Source organism: Palaemon carinicauda, chromosome 1 (assembly GCF_036898095.1).
Source record: "Palaemon carinicauda isolate YSFRI2023 chromosome 1, ASM3689809v2, whole genome shotgun sequence".
In the NCBI taxonomy this organism is placed as follows: Eukaryota; Metazoa; Arthropoda; class Malacostraca; order Decapoda; family Palaemonidae; genus Palaemon; species Palaemon carinicauda.
In genome coordinates this window covers 100,157,293-100,176,690 of record NC_090725.1, presented here as the reverse complement: position 1 = coordinate 100,176,690, position 19,398 = coordinate 100,157,293, and the positions used below count along the sequence as shown (strand labels likewise).

The window sequence follows — 19,398 nt, the reverse complement described above, 5'->3', positions numbered from 1 at the left end:
GGGGGGGGGGGGGCGGAGGCCCCCCCCCCCCCCCCCCCCCCCGGGTAGGCCTAGGTAGGGATACAGGGCCCCTATGCTAGGTTAGGTGGGTTTTCTTAGCTTCAGTAGTGCCCTGAAAATCACTGTGGCCTTAAGGGGGGGTCGAAGGGGGGGTCGCAGGGGGGGGGCAGAGCCCCCCCCCCCCCCCCCCCCGGTAGGGGTAGATAGGGGTATAGGGGGAGGGGTGGTGGAAGTATAAGTATTCATTTATTGCAAATATCATTTGACCCCCCCCCCCACCCAAAACCCCGGTTCCCACCTGGTGTCCCCCATAATTGTTGGGATGAAGTAGGGTCTTTCTACATTCTGGAACTTGTTGTTTTAACTCCAATTACATAGTAAATCTCTAAATCGGATGGTTTGCGGTCAAAATAAACGTTAAATTCGTTGAAACTACACTATTTCTGATGCAACAAATATATTTTTATTCCAGTTTCCCCATAATGGATGAAACTGTAAATTTACCGTATTGAATAATCCAACACGGCGAAAGCAATAAAACCAACCAAGTACTTCACCAATTCGGTAGAAAACTCAAGGTCTAGCGCGAGCGGAACCAGTGTTGTCTTTAACACCGACAGAGAAAAACTGGTTTGGTTGAGAAGTATATGCGGTATCTGGACGATAGTCGGCGCTGGTGGGCACACCCGGCAGCCTTCATGGCATCAGCTATTTATATATTCACCGGCTAAGTTTAATATTCAAAACATTATTTTTCATCCCATTTTCTAAGGAGTCAAGTCATTTGTAGCAGTCTTGATCATAATGTTATAAACAACTCGTTACTTTAATTGAGCTAATTATCTATTGGTTTTTGCTCTACCGTATGCTCGCTTCATTCGCGATTAAACAAGCATCAGCCCCATGGGCTAGTATTTCAGTGTTAACTATCAATTATACAAACATCGGCAAATATTTCCGTAACCATTAATTTGTCGAAGATTTGAGTAACTTTTTTGTACAAATCATCTTAAAAATATGAGTAGAAAAATAACATACCAGAATTTGGTTGACACTAATTATACCACAAAAAAAAGAAAAAAAAATTGCTTTAGGTTTAAGTCTATATTAACTTAAGAGCGTTTGTAGTTGAAGACAGACAAGATCAGTAATTACAATGGGGGTAAATATTTATTATTTTACAATATTCTCAATTAAGAAAATAAGAAAGGTTACTGATGCACTTATGGGTACAATACTTTAAAGAGTTCCGATGTCAATAATTGTGGGAAACCCAGAATATAGAAGTTTTAGAATTCCAAGATATGACTGAAAACTCACATTCTAAAAGAGAAATAAACACACAAACATCACATAACCTAAGGTTCCCAATCTCACCTAACCTAACCTAACCTACGATTCCTACGAACAGTATCCATAACTATGGGGGGTGTCGTACCAGGCCACCGCCCATCATCCCCCTTTTTTTTAATCTGTGTTAGCTTCCAAAATGGTTCACCCCTGGCAAGAAAACACTAAATCATCATATTTCGTAATTAGTAAAGATACCTTCGTATTTAAGGAAAATATAAATAATATTCACCCCATCAAGAGAATCGATTTGACAAGTAACAACTTTCCGCTTATCCCAATGAACTACTTCCACCCGCTAGCTCAATTCATACAGTAATTTAACCTGATAAACAACAAACAATAATACTTACTATTCTCTAAAAGAACAATCTTCCGGTTTGAATATCGGTGATGAGATGATATGTAGGTCTAACAATGTAGTGCTGCCGCAGTGCATGTGCATTCTGCAATTGTCGAAGAATCACGAAGTAAATCGTAGTTCACGAACTCACGATGCATGAAGCATCATGCACTTGATCGTTAATCCTTGAATTCGAAATGTTTAATAAGATCTTCAGGAATCAGGAATCATAACATTCCAGGACCAGAATACCCGCTACCCTAGAGCAACAGATTCGAAGCACTCGTTGATAGATACTGATGGTCTGAAGTTCCTTAGTTCCTGTCTTCCTGAACTGACGACTAAAGTTGATCAACTACTACTGGACTGTGGACATAATATGAACTATCCCCAAAACTCCACACAAACTTTTAGTTGGAAAAACAGGATGCTATACACCCAAGAGTTCCTACAAGGAAGATAGCCCAGTGAAGAAAGGAAATAAAGAAAGATAGATTAAGGTGCCCGAGTGTATCGTCAACTACGCGAGAGAAGTGTAAGGTTAAGGCCATAGTATAGAAGATATGCCACTACCTAAAATTAGACAGCAATGGTTTGATTTTAGTGTCCGCTTAGAAGAGCTGTTTGCCATAGTTAAAGACACTATAAGTTTACCTTGTACTGTCTTTGCTCTTTACCAAGAAAATGTAGCCACTGAATAATTAGACCTACAGTGAAGTGGTTATAAATGAAGTTACTCTGAAAAATGATGACAACAAAATTGAACTACAGTACTACGGACAGTATTTCGAAGCCATGCTTTTCGAAAGGACTATTTTACTTAATAAATTTTCAGGGATATTTCCTGACCATGAAACGGTATGCAATACATGAAGTACAAGATCTGTTTTGTACTTTGTCGTATGCCACTTGGGTATTTAGTGTCACATAGAGTCGCGGACAGTTGAAGTAGTCCGAGTTAATTGTCAAATTCATATTATCGAAGCACTTGGAAAGCAAGAAAGTCTTCAAGACCAGCTTTCATTTGTGTGTCACAAAAGTTTCTAAAATCTTTATTTCCTACCACCACAAATTCAGTTTTATTTTCATTTAGTTTTAGTTGTTTAATTGCCACCCAGTCCATAACCCTGATAAGAACCTGGCTTCAAGTTTCTCCTGTATCACCAATGACATACGTATATGGAAAAGTGAAATTATGTGTCATCTATCATTAGTTCAATTTATGTCTGCTGTATTTTTATAGACCTATAGTAGGCTATAGCTAGGCCTAGTAAATTAAAACCGAATAGGCAGTAGAACAGTGCAGAGTAAATAATTCCATGGTTTAATATAACTGTTTAAACTGAATCTGTTATCCAACTCGTATTTCTCTACTGTAACTGAGCGTAATATCGATGGACGATGAGGACCAGGCCAACCTTAATACTATTTCTCCAAAGGACCAACTCATTCGATGCGGATATTTCAGAAATTTGTCTGAAAATGACAAAACAAAGCAATATGAGGCGAGATATAATTTCAATAATATCCCCCCCCCCCCGTAGACGACAGTCATCCTCATCACATCACAATCACAACGTGATATTTAGATGCAGCAGTGGCTTGCGTAGGCCTACAGTATACCCACGGTCAGTATACCATATCCTTGCAAATGGCTCTTCGGTAGGCTTCTCTAATAGAATGCTCATAAAAACTTCTATAGAAAGACGTTGATCTTATGCATCGATTAAATGAGAATAAAAAAACAATTCTCCTTCATGTGAGAAAAGGTTTTAGAATTAGAATGATCATGTATGGTACCACACTTTATTATAGAATTATGTACATATTTATATATACAAGAATATGTAGCACTATTATTTTACAGAGAATACATATATGGCGTAAAGGTAATCAAACCTAAGAAACGTGATTAAATGGTATATATACCTAGTTCAAGTGATTCCATTCATTGGGATACCTATTGTTCGAAGTGCAGACTAGAAAACTTGGTTATATAGGAAGTTACTAAAATTTATGAGATGCTGCAATGGTAAATAAAAGTCCCACGTGCTCTTGCATTTATCTTTTAAATATTTATATTTAAAATAATAACCAAGTCAATCCTGTGACAGTAAATTATTCAATCCGTTAAGACATGTGATTGATTGAAAGTATAATTTACGCTATGATATAAGTATATATCAAAGTTTAAAGATCTTACTCATTCATCAATGAAAAAAAAAATAGTCAACCAGCCATGGCGTTTAATTAGCACAAAGGCAAATCGGAAAAAAATATACAAGCCGAGCAGTAGTTTAAAATTTCTGAGATCGTAAAACTTGTCTGAATAGTAGACCTACTGTTCTCAAACGCAGACACCACAAGAACACACACACACACACACACACACACACACACACACACACACACACACACAGGTCAGACGATGTATAAAAGAAGTAATTAAGACGCAGAGTTAATTAGGACATATTGTTATTGCTCTATATGTCGTTTTAATGTCTACCGAGGCTTCTTTATGTGAAGGTTTTTTCAGGGTCATCATATGGAAGTTACAAAACGCGTCGTCACTAAATAAACTTCATAAACTAATTCAGGGATAAAATTTTGAGTCACGATTGCAAATGAAATAATTAGTTTCGGAGTTGAACCCAAACAGTTAATTTTTTCCCTTTAGTAAAGAACACTCGTCACAATTTTCATGAGAGTTTTCTTGTGAATACGGATGTATATTTTGCAGGACTGATACTCATGGTAAAGCGCATTTATCCTCTACAACGAAAATAACACTTCCAACTTTTTCAAACACAATCAACTTGATACGGCATTTTTTTTCTTTTGCTCAAAGGGCTGTAATACTGGCCAGTCTTAATCCACCTCTTCTGGTTTGTAACGAGCGTTATGAATAGTTTTCTTTCTTTTTTTCGGAACTGTTATCATTTATTTCTTTCCTTAAACTTGATATAAACCATTGAATGTGTTGAAAGGTGCAGGCACTGATTGCGGATAAATAAATAAATCAATTAATACTATCGTTGTTACAAAGTTTCTTCGTAATCAGTGTGATCAAATGAATATAGGGATCATTTTGATGATCTTTGCTTCAATAAAAGTCACATCTGACGAGGGGTATAGAAATTCTTCGAATATGGAACTTATGAGGTTTTAAATTTCTTTTGAATTAAATGTTTCACAAACAAATTTAAAAGTTTTTCTTTATTCTGAAATAACTTCCCTTAACATTCTATTTCATTTAAATTTTCTCTGGAATACTGATAGACATCATCGTATAATTAGATGATAAAACCAATGACTTTCCTGGAAGAAGGAAAAAAAAAAAACAGCCGGGATGGCAAAAGTCGATGAGATCTGAGGTGGTCTTCTATTCGTGAAACTTTCTTCCGGTTCATACTGCTCTGTAGAGAATCGGCTATTCCTGAAATAAAAATGACAAAATGAAACCTTGTAGTAACTCGAGACATTGTACAGCAGCAGCAGCAACAACAATAATAACGAAGTAAGAAATAGTTGCAAAGTAAAAACACATAGATGGTGTACTAGTCTTGTTTCTCGAACGTATAAAAATAAAACCAAATATTTCAATAATAATAATAATAATAATAATAATAATACTGTTATCCTCTTCCTTCTGTCTTTAATGTTTAGTCCTTGTTAATCTGTCTGTCTTCAACTGCAAAGTAACTGACATGAGTTGGACCTAGGTTAGGGTGTCATGATTTACTCCCCGTTCTCCTTCAAATAATATACAATTGATAACTTACATAAAACCTTATTTGAAAATTTAAATGATGTTCGTCTTAATATGATCTTTATAAATACAGTATTTCATGTATTACGGAGAAAACTTATTGGGCGGTATTTTTTCAAGTGTTTTGTGTCCCCCTTTTAGTGAATTAGTGAATATAAATATATATATATATATATATATATATATATATTATATATATATATATATATATATATATATATATATATATATATATATATATATATATATATATATATATATAGCATAACTTTGCGCTGGCACAAGCAGTAAAATCTGTTACTTATATCTTCTTCATTGCTAAAGTAACATATGTGTTGGTTAGTGTATCTGCAATTTCCCCACTGCATCCAAAAGTTTGTTTTCCCCAGAAACGTGCGAAATGATTTTCTGAACTGCGATCCACAAGATTTCACTACTGGATTCATTACTTCTCTTTGAATTTATTTATTTCCGTATTCTTTCCTCACTGGACTATTTTTTTCTGTTTTAGCCCTTGTGCTTATAGTGTCCTGCTTTTCCTACTAAGGTTGTAACTTAGCAATAGTAAATTTCTTTTAATGAGGCGAATTTGCACAGACTCGCAGCGGTGCCCTTTTAGCTCGGAAAAGTTTCCCGATCGCTGATTGGTTAGAATTATCTTGTCCAACCAATCAGCGATCAGGAAACTTTTCCGAGCTAAAATGGCACCGCTGAGACTCGCAGCGGTGCCCCTTTAGCTCGGAAATGTTTCCTGATCGCTGATTGGTTAGAATTATCTTGTCCATCCAATCAGCGATCAGGAAACTTTTTCGAGCTAAAAGAGCACCGCTGCGAGTCGGTGCAAATCTACCTCGCTAAAAAAAATTGACTATAATAATAATAATAATAATAATAATAATAATAATAATAATAATAATGACTGAATGACGTGCATGATCTATGGAGAAATTCTATGTCAAATAACTACAATATCTATCCATATTATCAGAACCTTGGCATCGCAGTTTCTAATATGACAATCCACAAAATCGTAATAGGATAATACAATGAAGATGAGATATATCTCAAAACTGTCTCCTGAAATCTACTGTCCCCTGTGAGGTTTCCCATTTTCCATTCGTATATTTTTCAGCAGTGGTAATGTGGTGGTGACACCACTTTCGTTCAATCGGGGAAGATCAAATTGAATATTTGTCAGTCCTTGGAATGGTGACCAGTTCAAGCCTCATATTATTATTATTATTATTATTATTATTATTAGCTAGGTTAAAACCCTTAGTTGGAAAAGCTGGATGCTATAAGCCCAAGAGCTCCAACAGGGAAAAATTGCCAAGTGAGGATAGGAAATAGTGTTGCAGAGCCACCTCGGGATGTGTGTGGGCTACCGGTCTCATCCCCGAATTTCATTTTCTCGGAATAGTAATATAAGGGAAACATCCTCTAGAGCTAAAGGCGTCCATGGGAAAGAATCTGACTGCTAAAACACAAAATGGTTTGTTCTAAAACTGCAACATATTCTAAGCTTTAAAATTACAAAATAGGAAAAGATAAAAAGTCCGCTTAATAGTTCTTAATAGTTAAGACTGCTAGCGAGGTGAACACCATAATGACCTTTATAAATGCCAGACTGCTATACAATACGGTGGTCCTCTAACAATATAAATTAGCACATCCGTTTACACGGCCGGGTCCCTGATTCTACGGAGCCATCGACTAAAGTGGACTGACATTTCGGGCCTCTGAGTTTGCTATCGTTGACATGAAAACCTAGAAAACACCTAGACTTGTTAATATCTTTTTCTTTTTTTTAAACTAAACTCGTATAACTTACCATCATCCTTGATCCGCGTACATAAATAAATTGAACTGGTTATCAACTCACTTGGGTATACTGATTGTTGGCTTATCTGACTCCATTAGTTTGTTTATTTTGATACGTAAAGATTTCAGGATTGCCTACTAATTATACTCAAGTATCTATTCAATATCAATCTATTTCATTGTTTTACATAAAATGGTTATTTATGGAATATGACTGCAAATTACAATCTGGTTTATTCCATAATATCCACGTTTTTATAGGTAGTAGGTTGGCCAGGGCAACAGCCGCCTGGAGATACTACCGCTAGAGAGTTTTGGGGTCATTTGACTGGCCTGATAGTACTACATCGGATCTTTCTCTCTGGTTACAGTTCTTTCCCTTTGCCTGCACAGATACCGAATAGTCTAGCCTATTCTTTACATATTCTCCTCGGTCCTCATATATCTGACGACACTGAGATTTCCAAACAATTCTTCTTCTCCCAAGGGGTTAACTAATGCACTGTAATTGTTCAGTGGCTACTTACCTCTTGGTAAGGGTAGAACAGGCTCTTTAGCTATGGTAAGCAGCTCTTCTAGGAGAAGGACACTCAAAAATCAAACTATTGTTCTTTAGTCTTGGGTAGTGCCCTAGCCTCTAGCTTGAGGGTACACTCGGGCACACTGTTCTGTCTAGTTTCTCTTCCTATTGTTTTGTTAAAGTTTTTATAGTTTATATTGGAGATATTTATATTAATGTTTACTGATCTTTAAATATTTTATTTTTCCTTGTTTCCTTTCTTCACTGGGCTATTTTCCCTGTAGGGGCCCCTGGGCTTATAGCATCCTGGATTTCCAATTAGGGTTGTAGCTTAGCATTTAATAATAATAATAATAATAATAATAATAATAATAATAATAATAATAATAATAATATAATTTTTAACGAAAAACTAAGATTTAATAGGAATCAAAATCTTTTAATTTTCTTTTGAGGTAAAATATAAAAATTAGGCTATACCTTACGAGTAGGGCAATGTTGATCTTAATTTTGGTTTATATCATTTCCAACATTAATTACATTTAATTCTTAAAGCGGCGTACCTAATGCAATCTGAAATTTGTTCACAGTTAAAAGCTTCTTGCTTCAGAAGTAACTGTCATTTGCTACAGCTACGTCAAGTGACAACGGAAGAATAGATGGTACCCATACTTGACAACGGCTAATTTGCATAGGCCTATGTATTTTAAATTGACCCTTGAAATTCAAATAATTAAAACATTTATATTCGTCATACTCTTGGAAAGAAATAATAAAAATAATAATAATAATAACAATAATCATTATTATTATTATTATTATTATTATTATTATTATTATTATTATTATTATTATTATCAAACCTTGCCATCAGATGCAGATCCAAAGATAATAATAATAATAATAATAATAATAATAGTCGGATAAATAGGTATAATCTATGACAATTAGTAAATTTCACCATGTCTGAGAATATTTCGAATGTGCCATTTGTAACGCCAAATCAAGCGCAAATACCTTACATTGTGAATGGAGCCACATAAAAACTAAGTCTGATGGGGATATTAGACATTCTGATTTATTGTTAGATGTGGCGATTAAGTTACAATTAATTTTAAAAAATCTATTGGTCTGATACTGGCATTCAAATCATTATATCTGACGCAAACGCCATTTGAACTCCAAAGTGGAAAATACTTATAAACCAGCCTTCATCAATTAAGGCATACGACACTTTAGAGTCAAGATATTCTTAATCATTTCATATATGTCTTTATCAATCTTATCAGTTCGGTGCAAGGACAAAGGTCCTTGAAATACTTCAATGGCGCCACTTCCGGTTTTACCGTTCTCAAAACCGTGAGATATGGGAATTCATAATTACGGAAATGACTGTTATGGAGGAAATTCGTCAAATGGTTGAATTTACATCTTCCCTATATAATAAGGAGCAAGTGTCTCGATATAGAAGAGTTGGAAGACCCAGGCCTACATGGCTGAGAACTATGAAGCATCAAGTGGTATATGATGAGTGGAGAAGTATTTAATTAAAAGCTTAGCATAGAGACGACTGACGAAATCTACCCGATGCCCTTTGCGTCAATAGGCGTAAGAGGAGGAGATGATGATGATGATGATGATTATATATATATATATATATATATATATATATATATATATATATATATATATATATATATACATATATATATATATATATATATATATATATATATATATATATTTATATATATATATACGTGTATATATATACGTGTATATATACACGTGTATATATATATATATATATATATATATATATATATATATATATATATATCTTCCCATCCCTCAAGTAAGGGGTGAGAGAGTTGTCATACCCTGGTGAAAGTGGGTACCCCGAGAGGTACACTCGGAAACCACAATCCCCACAAATTGCTAAGACTGCCTTGTTGTAGATAGGAAAGAGGGCGGGGGTAAAGAGGGGTTAAATCTGTTTGTGTATGTGTGTGTGCATATCTGTCTGAATATTTAGCAGTATTTTTGACGGGACGAGTATACTAGCATCGAAAAAAAAATATGTGGGAAGTGAACTGATACTCAATGTGGCTTGAAATTAAAATATTAAAGGAATATCCATACCTATAGTATTTTTTTTTTTTTTTTTTTGTGAGTTGACCCAGAAAACAAGCGAGAGTCACTATCAGAGGGATTGAATAATCTTAGGAATACTACAGGTATATTTATATCAGATTTCAAGAAAATTCGATGAAAAAGATTCTTAATAATATTGATAATATAAAAAAATGTTGATAATACATGGTGCCGGCATTTTTTATAGTTGTGAGGAAACCGCAAGAACTTGAGCAATACATTTGAAAATTCCCACTGAGCAAGGTCACAAGACAAAAACTTCTCGATCGGTGACTTGTTTCATAACGCGAGGTTGGGAAAATCTCTGCTGCCAAGAGGTATCTGTAATGGTTGAGGTTCTCACTTTCTAAGACACTTTGCGTAATTGATGGGAATATCTGCAGCCTATCTCCATCACGCGAAATTGGATCATCTCGGCTGCCATATCTAGTTTGCTACATCCGGGAATGACTATTCGCATATAATATTCTCAAAGATTTGGGACATCTTCCTCTTCAACATAGTCTTCCATAGTACCAAGCGTTGATTATCTTTATGAATTAAGTCATTCAAACTGTTTATTTACCCATTCTATATTTACTTTTACATTCTGGCATGTAATGTCCCTTCCATTTTATTACTAAATCTATTTGCAATTTGATTCCCATCTGACAACCTTTTTCTTTACCTCGCTTTGACTTACGCCATCCTCTTCTGTGGAATCTTGCTTGTCCAGATAATGTCCTTTCGCTTCGTTTCAAGGAAATCCATGATTATGAATGATGACAGATAATGGTGTGCAAGGAAAATTTCTTTAACATGAAATAGAATGTACTTCAAATTTCGAAAACTTCAAGACGAGTATTACTCACGGAATTATGGAGAACGAGAAATATCAATAATGAAAAAAAAGGTTTAGTAAGCAGCTCTTCTAAGAAAAGGACATTCCAAAATCAAACCATTGTTCTCTAGTCTTGGGTAATGCCATAGCCTCTTTACAATGGTTTTTCACTGTTTTGGGGTAGTTTTCTTGCTTGGCGGTACACTCGGGCACACTCTATCTTATTTCTCTTCCTCTGTTTTTTCTTAAGCTTTTATAGTTTATATATGAAATATTTGTTTAATGCTGTTACTGTTATTTAAAATACTTAATTTCAATTGTTAATTACTTTTATTGTAGTTTTATTTTCTCCTTTCCTCACTGGGCTATTTCCTTGTTGGAGCCCTCGGGTTTATAGCATTCTGCTTTTCCAACTGGGGGTTGTAGCTTAGCTAGTAATAATAATAATAAAAATGACAATAATATAACATGTAATGCAAAAGATGTGATGGTGATGCTGTAATTTAGTCGAACTGCTATGCGCCAGCCGAGAGAGACAGAAGCAAAACCGTAAGCAATCTTTGTGGAGAACGTAATTATCATACAGTGAACCTTCATGTGAAAGTTGATAACAGTAATCTTGTATTATCAGATAATTCTCAGCACTTATAGGAGTGGTAAGCGAAACCATACACAAACGTACGTAATTTACTCACGCAAATTCGAATAACAAAATTATCTATCTATTTATCAATCAATCTGTATGTGTATATATATATATATATATATATATATATATATATATATACATACACACACACACACACACACACACACACACACACATATATATATATATATATATATATATATATATATATATATATATATATATATATAGGCTTATAGATTGATTGTTGATAAATAGATAGACAGTTTTCATTCATGCGAGTACATGCATACATCACACATATATGTTTATTTCCATATATATGTATATGAGCATGCATGCATTCATACATACACACACATATATATATGTGTATATATATATATATATATATATATATATATATATATATATATAAAAGTGTGTGTGCATGTAAACATATACCCCCAATTTACAAAATATAAAAGTTATGTGCGGTACATAAATGCGAAATACTCGGCAATAACATTACACGTATGCCATGTGTCAAACGACTGTTTGCCTAACACCTTTCCTTTTCTTAACGTACCAACGACATATCATTTATTTCGCCATATAAGCTAAGAATAAACGAAGCTAACGTCCACTTAATGGCAATGCAATTCCTTTATTCCACTAGATATTAATACTGCAGATTTCATAGAATACTGATAAAATCTACGAACTATTGCGTGACATCAAGTAAGGAACGTCACACAGTACACCATGTTACGAAGGTATCATCTTCCGTGACGATGAGAAAATCGAGGAAATTACCCTGTTGCTCTGAGAAAGATGAGTTCCAATTCTCAGCTAAAGATGAGAAATTAGGGCATTTCGATATTGGCGAGTCACTCTCCTCTCAAAAGTCAAACAGATGTAGTAGAAATTTGAAAAAAAAATGCTACTTTCAAATGACCACGATCTAAAAATCATACACATACATACCTACATATTATATATAAATATATACAGTATACAGTATATTTATATTTATATTTATATATATTATATATATATATATATATATATATATATATATATATATATATATATATATATATACATATACAGTATATATATATATATATATATATATATATATATATATATATATATATATATATATATACAGTATATATATATATATATATGTATATATATATATATATATATATATATATATATATATATATATATATATATATATATATATATATTGAACAGCCTCTGGGAATTTCTGTTGAAAATACCTTAAAATTTTCATATTTGTGGTTTTTATTATTTATTTTTTATTTTCGTTTGTATGATTGTACTGTTATTATATAAGGATTTCTTTGCAGGAATGCTCTGATGAAAGCCATTAGTTATTGGCTGAAACAGTTGCTGACTAAAGTTGAATAACTGGAGCAGCAAAGTAACAAATTCAATCTTTTCCTTAAAAAATCTACCTCCGAAGACAAGACATACAGAAAATTAGTTTCTTGAAATATATGATGCTACGAGAACCTTAGTAATAAATTAAAATCTCCAAATAGAACGTATGTATCTATATATGTATGTATGTATATATATATATATATGTGTGTATAAATGTATGCATACATTATATCAAGTAAAAATCTTAATGGGCTATATTAAAGCCAGTACTGTTACTCTTTATCTCATACACACTCACAAGTTTTCAATTAAAGTATTTCATGACCATTTCTTCTCAAGATATAATCATAATTGCATAAATAATCAAAACATCAACTACACGATTTATAAAAAAGGGGGAAAATTAATTCAGTGATCATTAAATACATATCAGTAGAACAACCTTGATTATCAGTCAATAGAAGATAATAACTAATTCAAAATAGACAAGTACAAAAAAATACAACGTTTTCTTCTAGGAAATTTAAAATATCATTCATAGTTTAGATTTATGAACAGAATGTAAAACGGTACATTTATTTCATCAATATCATCCACCATGGTGAGGAATTAATGAACTGTTTGTTGTGTCAGTTCGAAAGCTGGAGCTACTGAATTACAGACTGTCTAGAGTTATTGCCGTAAATTACAATGCTCTCTTCTAAAATGTTGGGTAATAAAAAACTCTCGCACTGCTTCCTAAAACTCTCTCTCTCTCTCTCTCTCTCTCTCTCTCTCTCTCTCTCTCTCTCTCTCTCTCTCTCTCTCTCTCTCTCTCTTTTGCTTGCTTGATCGGGTTTTCCGATAAGGGACGCCCTGATGCCGTTCGACCTCACCTTTTGATCTAAACGGGTATGCGGGCTGCAACCGAGTTTGAAATGGCATTGTAGTAATGGGTGAGGGAAGGTCATAATGATGGGAGACATAATGCATGGATAAATGAGAGAGAGAGAGAGAGAGAGAGAGAGAGAGAGAGAGAGAGAGAGAGAGAGAGAGAGAGATTGGATAAATTACTTTATATCCCATTATTAGGAACACTTGTTCTCTTCCTAGCCTATAATTTGAAGACTAATTTCATACCGACCTCCCGCTTACAAAGCCCAACCTCAAGCTCCTAGTATTACTGTTGTGGTTTTTGTTAATTATAGCTTTATCTCAGCAATAGCTGTCGAGTTTATAAAAACAATTTCGATGTCAGCAACGATGTTGTTTGATTAGAATTATATCTCAATTTCTTAGAGAAAGAATTGAACAGGAAAATTCAATTACGAAATTCGACCCAGTTACCCATTCAGCCACAAGATCGTCAAAATACTTATTCATCTTACAAAAAAAGAAGTCAAAAATCAAAATTACCATGTTAACACTCCGGATTAACAATACTAACAATAAATACCGGCATTAAGCCCGTGTGTGGGCAGAACCATGTTCTCGGGTTCAACATTCAAGAACACTTTTCACTGAATAAACATTTGACCTTATCACCCGCATTCTGCGACTGTTTTACGTCACCATCCCTGGTTTTTATAAATGGCAGACCCTAACCGAGGGAAAGCAAGCGCCACGAGATAATTAGGACAAAGTAACTGGTTATACACGCGCGCATCTATATATCCCTTTAGAAACACTCACTTCTATCTATATATGTGAATACACAGGTACATAAATTCTGTTGTTATTGATAGGTGTATAGCCTAAGCTTAGGTTAAGGGGCTTAAGTTTAGTATCCAGATAAAGGACCAGCGAAAGGGCAGTCTCCGTTTAAAAAAAAAAAAAAAAAAAAAAAAATATTGGGACGAAAGTTGTGAATTGCGTATTTGGTAGTGAGATGTAACTATGTTGGAAAATGAGATATGGCAGCTGAACTTTCAGAAAGTGTCCTCATTTAATCCAAACCACTCTTTATATTATTATAATTATTATTACTTGCTAAGCTACAACCCTAGTTGGAAAAGCATGTTGTTATAAGCCAAGGGGCCCCAACAGGGAAAATAGCCCAGTGAGGACAGACAATACTCAACTTCGGTTACTTGTCAACAACTAATTGTCACACGGTACACCAAACCTCGCCTCCCAAATGCTCTTAAGGATCTTTGTAACAAAAAACTGTTTACGTAATTTCTTACAATGCTTCTAAAATTATTCATAATCATTTAATAAAAACACTTTCTAAACAAACTCATTATCACTAAGATATAACTTAATTTCTGAATAATGGCTCTCTTTAGATAAGGTTACTTCTGCTCAACTTCCACGTATTAGTACACATGTTCGATACTAAGCCTTCTGGATTCTTCGAGATTTCCTACATCGTATTAGATTTTTCCTGCACTTTAATAAAAAAAAAATTACACCGCAATAGATTTCTATGCTCGTAGTAGATTAATTAAAAATCACCATTCATTTACGTACTCGATATATACCAAGGTCTCAGTACGTTCTTGATATATATTGTATGTAGGCTACACTATATACGGCCCTAAGCAATTACATAACAATGGCTTCTAATGATAATAATGATAATTATAAATACTACTATTACTACTCATATCAACGTTATCTTAAGCACCTAAGATATATGCTTCATAATAGTCATCTCGAGATATTATTTCTAACATATATAACATTCACGAAAAAGAACCACTATATATATATATATATATATATATATATATATATATATATATATATATATATATATATATATATATATATTTATTTATATATATATTTATATATTTATATATACACACACACATATATATATATATATATATATATATATATATATATATATATATATATATATATACATATATATATATATATATATATATATATATATATATATATATATATATATATTTGTATATCAACTTATATTTAATCTCCTCTGGATGCTAGATGTGTTAACATAAATTATCTCAAGATACGTATATGAGATTGTATCTTTCCTTTTAAAGATTGTAAATTTACCTAAGTCTTTCCTTCAGTTTATTTTGCAAATACCATCATCAAGACTGCAACTTATAACAGAAAGAGATAGCATTATGACAGATTCACTTCCCGATTAATGATGGCTACAGACAGGATCTATTGTAAAGGCATAAATGATTTATAATCATAATTGACAAAGCCTTCTGTTGCCCTCCACTTAAACGACACAGTTATTACTCGTCAACATCTAATAAACAAAATCGAAGTGGTAACTATTATCCAGTGCCATCTTGGAAGTCAGATTTTAGTTTTGATTCTATATTCCTTCCATCTAATCTATGTAACACGTTTATCTTTATTGTTTCAATTTAGACTTTCTAGTTATTTTCGGATACATTCAGGCACTGGTTGCTAACTCTACCAGTCTTGCTTCACGAAGTAGGCTAAATAAACTTACTTAGTATTGTGAAATCTGAAAGGATTAAACGTGCTTAATATGAATATGAAATTCACACAGACGAAGCCGAGAGTTTTATGTAAGGTGCAGACGACTTTCTCTTGATTAGCGCATTTGAAACTCATCAAAATACAGTTTACCGAAATGCCAACATTAAGTAATGAAACTACGAGCAATATGCGGTGTGAAATGCTGAAGGCCTTTGAATGCACTTGACAAAATGTGAAGGTTCTGTAGAGAGTAGGGTTACCCTGTTGTATAGGAACAGAAGAGTAGCCATTGAAGTATATATATATATATATATATATATATATATATATATATATATATATATATATATATATATATATATGCGTGTGTGAATTAATATAGCCGCGAAATATAGACAATCGATGAAAAAAGTGCACTTGAATATAACGTCATTACTTAGGTTCAAGAACCAGCTGGAAGATTCAGCAGAGAAACAAAACCAGGTGATTAGACTTGAAACGTAAAATTGAGAGAGAAGTTATCGATACAATTTAGTCACAAATGATCGTAACGAGGCGACAACTACAAACAAGCAACGGATTTCTCGAAGCAATTATTGAAAACCCATCCAAGGATTGCCTTAGTCGTATATAAAACTGCACTAAATGAATGTCTTATAATCTTAATGTCTTCTCATGTTCGTGCTTTTAAGTTAACTTAGCTCATGTTATGTAAATAAAAAAATAAAAAATAAAGCTAGCGAGGCCTGGTGAAAGGTCTGTTGGTGATTTCCCACAAAACTTTCGTTACCACAGGATTACTATTTTCTATTATTGTACATTCCCTTTTGCCAGTGACTAAACATTTTTCATTCAAGTAGCAATAATGATACGGAAGAGAAAGTGTTTTGTTTATATATATATATATATATATATATATATATATATATATATATATATATATATATATATATATATATATATATATATATATATATATATATATATATATATATATATATATATAGAGAGAGAGAGAGGAGAGAGAGAGAGAGAGAGAGGAGAGAGAGAGAGAGAGAGGAGAGAGAGAGAGAGAGAGAGAGAAGGGGGTTCTTTACCTTTTGGTATACCACTAATATGCTATTATCAAATGTTCTTTTTTAGATATAGGCCAAAGTTCAGCGCCCCCTTAGAAAAAAAATAACGACCCTCATTGTTCATACAATACAAAACTATAAGGGCAAAATGAATAATTCTAGTTCATAATTTCACATCTGGTATATTATCTCTAGCGACAAAGCTGTACATTATACATTCAAATTGTTATATTCATTAGAAAATTGTATATTATGATGTTTCAGTCTAGCCTGTGAACTCCTAACTTTGATGTGACAAGGGACAGCTATGTTGAGAAAATATGAAACTGACTTTCTTCGCCTTTATGCAATTAAGTATAACGTTACCTATCACAACAGTTTATTATTATTATTATTATTATTATTATTATTATTATTATTATTATTATTATTATTATTATTATTATTATCAATTGCTAAGCTACAACCCTAGTTGGAAAAACAGGATGCTATAAAACCAGGGGTTCCAACAGGGAAAATAGCCCACTGAGGAAAGGGAACAAGGAAAAATAAAATATTTCAAGAGCAGTAATAAACATTAAAATAAATACCTCCTATATAAACTAGAAAAACTTTAACAAAACAAGAGGAAGAGAAATCAAATAGAAAAGTGTGCGCCCAAGTGTACCCTCAGGCAAGAGAACCTTGCTTTATTTCGTTATACTGAACTAAGTATACCCAACTTCAAGCGGATGCGAATAACATAAAACTAATTGTGTCATATGGATAACCCATGGTTTATATCATATTAGTAACAAAGCCCAAAGAAGAATATTGAGAGTTAATTGGCAAGACACGATTAAAAATGAAACTATAAGAGAGATTACTCGGGTGCCATACGTAGATGAGATCATGGTGATGGGTAGATGAAGATGGTTTGGGCAAGCTCTTCGCACTCCCCAAGAGAGATTAGTACACCAAACTTTCAGCTGGCTCCACAAGGCACTAGAAGAGGTGGAAGAACCAGGCCTAAATGGATGAGAACTATGAAGCGTGAAGTAGGAGATGATGAATGGAGAAGTATTAAATTAAACCTCAAGATAGAAACGACTGTTGAAATCTGAGACCCTTTGCGTCAATAGGAAATGATGATTGGCTACTGACCGTAACCCTGCTCGGAAAAGCAAGCTTCACAACGTAGACCTACTTTATAATATACATGTAACTGCTCTTTTTATGATATTGCTTTCATCAAAATACTCGAAAAAAACGTATTTTGATCATTCTAATAACTGGGTTCAAAACCATATGGAAAAGTACGCGAATTGAAAATATAATCTTCGCTAAATATATGACAACTGGTAGATTTTGAGACAAACTATAAATGGTTACGTAAATTTCAGACCATTAAGCAAATTCGTCACTGTCTGATAGATCAAACAATATTGGGTGACTTAGTATACTTTCTCTCTCTCTCTCTCTCTCTCTCTCTCTCTCTCTCTCTCTCTCTCTCTCTCTCTCTCTCTCTCTCTCTCTCTCTCTCATACAAATTATTTTCGCACTTGCATTACGACCTTAAATTGCTTAACAATTGACCTCATGAATACTAAAATTTGCAAACATGCGTGAATGTGTGTAGGCTATGTGTGTTCTTAAGAGTACAAAAACTACTTCTGTTACTGAACTCAGCAAGATTTTCCCATTTTTTTTTTTTTTCGAAAAATACCAGTCATCAGGAAATAGGTGATCCATAGATACAGTACAGCATCCATAATTTAGAATTATCAAACACATTATCAAAATAAGAAAACTGTCAAGAGAAAACGAACTCACGTGATCAAGTCAGAAATCTTGCTTTCTTTGACTTCTTGTTCTTAACGGTTTAAGTAAAACATGTACAACGTTGTTCAAGAAGCATCCATCTCTGTTTATGTTTACTCAGTCTTTGGGTGTTTGGAAGTTATCGTTGATCCTGCAAAAGGAAATTAGATAAGATTAAGGTCCACAGAATAAATTCGGTTACATGTTAGAGCTTTCTCTTATTTTAAGGATTTAGGTTAAACGATTTTGCTAACCAACTGCATTCTGCTTGGGGA

The 19,398-nt window shown here is 33.4% G+C and overlaps 1 protein-coding gene and 1 long non-coding RNA gene across 2 annotated transcripts in view; both read right to left on the bottom strand.

Annotated features, from left to right (window-relative positions):
* The window catches only part of LOC137650128 (zinc metalloproteinase nas-4-like), a 241,460-nt gene extending 238,796 nt beyond the window's left edge, over window positions 1–2,664 (bottom strand). The window contains exon 1 of the mRNA XM_068383276.1: window positions 1,704–2,664. The gene's annotated coding sequence lies outside the window, so the exon portion shown is untranslated. The remainder of the gene's footprint in view (window positions 1–1,703) is intronic.
* An 821-nt stretch (window positions 2,665–3,485) lies between these two features.
* LOC137650105 (uncharacterized) overlaps window positions 3,486–19,398 on the bottom strand; it is a 63,816-nt gene continuing 47,903 nt past the window's right edge. The window contains exons 2-3 of the long non-coding RNA XR_011045911.1: window positions 19,136–19,274; window positions 3,486–5,129 (exon numbers count right to left, since the gene is read on the bottom strand). This is a non-coding gene — a long non-coding RNA (uncharacterized lncRNA). The remainder of the gene's footprint in view (window positions 5,130–19,135; window positions 19,275–19,398) is intronic.